The sequence below is a fragment of the Trifolium pratense genome, linkage group LG3 (assembly GCF_020283565.1).
Source record: "Trifolium pratense cultivar HEN17-A07 linkage group LG3, ARS_RC_1.1, whole genome shotgun sequence".
NCBI lineage: Eukaryota > Viridiplantae > Streptophyta > Magnoliopsida > Fabales > Fabaceae > Trifolium > Trifolium pratense.
The window spans coordinates 18,976,888-18,981,566 of record NC_060061.1 but is presented as its reverse complement, the minus strand read 5'-3'; positions in this window follow the sequence as shown (position 1 = coordinate 18,981,566).

Here is a 4,679-nt window from a genome sequence, read left to right as displayed (position 1 = left end):
AAAAAGCTAAGTAAAACAGAAACGTAACTGAACCGAAACAGAGCTTCAGAACTTATATCAGCTTCAGAGGCTACGAGGTTCAGAGGTTATATTTTGCTTCAGAGGCTGAAGCACTTCAGAGGCTCTACAGCTTCAGAGGATGAACATGTTCTGAGTTTGAATTACAAAACCAATACTCCTCCTTAATTCAAACTCTTCCTGAACCAATCCTCCTCCTTAAATCAAACTGTCAAAGCTGACAATTTAACCTTGTCTTATTTTCAACATCTGATAGGGCATTTGAATTACAAAAGCTTGTCTATGCTTAATTCAAAGAACATGGTGTTAGGACTGCCTAGTGTTATACCTCCAGTCGATACATGCACTGTATGTTTGTTAGGAAAACATCCTAGATCATCTTTTAAAAGTAACTTGCCTATGAGATCTAGTGAAGTGCTAAATGTTGTGCATTCTGATATTTGTGGACCAATTGATGTGTTATCAACTGGTGGAAACAAATATTTTATCACATTTGTTGATGAGTATTCAAGGATGATATGGTTATATCATATAAAGGCTAAAAGTGATGCATTTGAAGTGTTTAAGAAATTTAAAACACTGTGATATTTGAAGGTATATGGAGTGGTTCAATTCCATCTGTGAAACACTTGAAGGTGTTTGGTTCCTTGAGTTACAAGCATGTGCCAGATTCAAAGAGAAAGAAACTAGATGAAAAAAGTGAACCTGTGATATTTGTTGGATATCATAGAACTGGTGCATATAGACTGTATAATCCCACATCAGACAAGATAGAGATCAGCAGAGATGTGAAAGTACTTGAGAATGAAAGCTGGGATTGGAAACAGAAATCTGTATCTAAGAAAACTTGTGAAGTGGACTTAGATGATGGATTAAGCAACATAGATGAACCAGTTACTTTTGTTAATCCAAATCAAGGTACTAATCATGAAGAAGATATGCACACCTCAAGTGATGATGATGATAGAGTTCATCTGACACCAAGACCTCACAGAGTTACTCAGATTCCAAGAAGGTTAGCAGATTGTGAAATGGTTCCAGATAATGTTGTAGACAATGAGGGTGACATTGTGCATTATGCTATGCTTGCAGACACTGAACCTTTAGATGTCAAGAGTGCACTAAAGAGTAAAGTGTGGTTAGAAGCAATGATTGATGAGCTGAAGTCAATTGAAAAGAAAGAGTTCAAGAAAGGGAAAGAAAGTGTTGAAGACAAGCCTGAATCCTCAAAAGAAGGAGGAGGGAAAAAGAAGAATTATCAAAAGAAGGATAAGAGCACCATTCAGTGTTACAATTGTGACAAATATGGTCACTATGCTAAAGAATGTAAGGCTCCTAAGAAGAATCAAAGTCAAAACAGTGGAAAAGAAGCAAATGTGGCACAAGATGATTCAACATCAGAAGATGATGTGAATTTCATGGTGACAATTAATGATGAAGCAGCAGATTCCATGGTTTGGTACTTTGATACAGGGTGCTCAAATCATATGACAGGGAATAGAAGCATCTTAACTGATTTTGACAAGTGTTTCAACACAAAGATCAGGCTAGCAGATAGCAATTCCATTGCAGCTGAAGGCATTGGAAATATAGTGATACAGAGAAATAATGGAAGAAAAGCAGTGATTGAGAAAGTTCTATATGTGCCTGGTATGAAATGTAACTTGATGAGTGTAGGTCAGTTACTTGAGAAAGGGTTCAGGGTAGTGCTAGAAGATGAAGCACTGAAACTCTTTGATTCAAAGAACAGATTAATTCTGAAAACAGCACAAAGCAAGAATAGAACCTTCAAGAGTCAAATCAAAGCAATTGAAGCTGAATGCTTAGTTGCAACTGCTGAAAGTAAAGACAGTGACTTATGGCACAAGAGGTATGGTCATTTGAATTTCAAAAGCTTGTCTATGCTTAATTCAAAGAACATGGTGTTAGGACTGCCTAGTGTTATACCTCCAGTCGATACATGCACTGTATGTTTGTTAGGAAAACATCCTAGATCATCTTTTAAAAGTAACTTGCCTATGAGATCTAGTGAAGTGCTAAATGTTGTGCATTCTGATATTTGTGGACCAATTGATGTGTTATCAACTGGTGGAAACAAATATTTTATCACATTTGTTGATGAGTATTCAAGGATGATATGGTTATATCATATAAAGGCTAAAAGTGATGCATTTGAAGTGTTTAAGAAATTTAAAACACTGGTTGAAAAACAAAGTGACAAGTCAATAAAAGTGTTGAGAACTGATGGTGGAGGAGAATATACATCAAAGGAGTTTGAGAATTATTGCAAAGAGCAAGGCATAATTCATGAAATTACAGCACCATACACTCCTCAACACAATGGTCTTGCTGAGAGAAGGAATAGAACTATCCTGGATATGGCTAGAAGCATGGTATAGCAGAAGGGTTTGCCACATAGATTTTGGGGTGAGGCAGTTTCTACTGCAGTATATATTCTAAACAGATGTCCTACCAAATGCTTAGACAAAGTCCCAGAAGCTATATGGAGTGGTTCAATTCCATCTGTGAAACACTTGAAGGTGTTTGGTTCCTTGAGTTACAAGCATGTGCCAGATTCAAAGAGAAAGAAACTAGATGAAAAAAGTGAACCCGTGATATTTGTTGGATATCATAGAACTGGTGCATATAGACTGTACAATCCAATTACTAAGAAGACCACAGTCAGCAGAGATGTGTCAATCAGTGAAGAAGAGCAATGGGATTGGGAAGTCTGCAGTAGCACAAGGTCAGAACATGCCTTACTACATGCTAAGAAGAAGCCAATAGCAGCAAAATGGGTGCATAAAGGGAATCACTTACCTAATGGCTCAAGTGTAAAGGCAAGATCTATGGCTAGGGGACTCTCACAAAAGTCTGGCATTGATTCCAATGAAATGTTTTGTCAATCAGGTGTAGTGACAAATGCTGAAGCAAGATGTGGAGTATATGTTCACAGTGTACCAGAAGTTCAATTGGAAAACTTAGCACCAGCTGCAAGACTAGAAATAGTAAGACCTGTGGTGGCAATAGAAAACCAAGTGAATTGTCAAAGTGTTCAACTAGATTTCAAGTCTGCAGTAGAGAATGGCAAACTTGAGAATGAAGTATATGTTGAACAACCACAAAGTTTCAAGGTTGAAGGTGCAGATGATAAAGTACCTAAGGAACAAGAAGAGCTTGAGTTGATGGTTGATATATTGACCAAGCTACTGAATATTGAGAGATTTAAAGACCTGAAGAAAATGCTGAAGCTCACAAGTTTGGAGCATTTGAATAAAGGGGGTGTGTTGAAATGTAATTCAAATGCCCTATCAGATGTTGAAAATAAGACAAGGTTAAATTGTCAGCTTTGACAGTTTGATTTAAGGAGGAGGATTGGTTCAGGAAGAGTTTGAATTAAGGAGGAGTATTGGTTTTGTAATTCAAACTCAGAACATGTTCATCCTCTGAAGCTGTAGAGCCTCTGAAGTGCTTCAGCCTCTGAAGCAAAATATAACCTCTGAACCTCGTAGCCTCTGAAGCTGATATAAGTTCTGAAGCTCTGTTTCGGTTCAGTTACGTTTCTGTTTTACTTAGCTTTTTAGAGTTAGTTAGTTAGTTTTGTACAGTTGTAATTCAGTTACGTTTTGTTTGTCCTAGGTAGTTATGCAGTTACTTGCATTCGAAGTAACCACCTATTGTATATAAACAATTAAGGCCCTATAGTATCCAAACCATTTCATTTTTTGAAAACATCAAAAACCGAAACAATTGATAGTTCATTAGTTCAGACACTAGATTCACCAAAAGCCTATCCAAATCGGTCCAATTACACCCCTCATATCGATGGGTCGGCTTCCACAAGTTCCGTTGAGCAGCCAACTTCGACCATGTATATAACTATAAGTTATATTTCTATAGCAAAAATTAGCCAAAATTAAATTATTTTTGTATTAACTATAAATTATTTTCATAAACGATATATTTTGAATAATTAGTGAAAATAAGCTGAAAATAGCTTATAAATAATATCATAAATTTTTTTCATAAGTACGTTTTTCTCAGAAAACTATAATTTTAAATAAGTCATTTCAAGCAGCTAACTAGCACATTATTGCAATAATAATCTTAGTTTAAATATTTTTTTGTAGAATATACTAGCTAGTAACTGTGAACTTTTAATTTACTACTAAATTTTTTTAAATTAGTGAAAGAAATTTAAAAAGAGAAAAATATTAAATTTCTCTTTAATTAGGTCACTAAAAAAAACTTTTTTTCACACTAACTCTTAGACGTTAATATTATTATGTTATTTGTGAATGATAGTATTTTTTTTTTTTGACAAATGAATGATAGTATATTTAGATTTAGTGTTTTTTTTTTACAATATCTCAAATATAATTATCTCTTATGGAAAAAATGATGCAATTCTGCGAGGCCCAATAAATTTAACAGGGTCCACCAGCCACAAGCCCAATCCGCCAATGGAGAAATGGGTGAGAAAGGATCCAAAATGTCTCAATTTAGTATATGAGTTCTTCTTTTCACGCCTCCCATCATTTCTCACGCGTATCTGAAATTATCAAAATAACTCCCTTACAATTTAGGATGCAAACTTTGTTCCCACTCCAGGTAGAGAGTGTTATAAAAATGTGACCATTAAGTGATACTCAACCTGCACT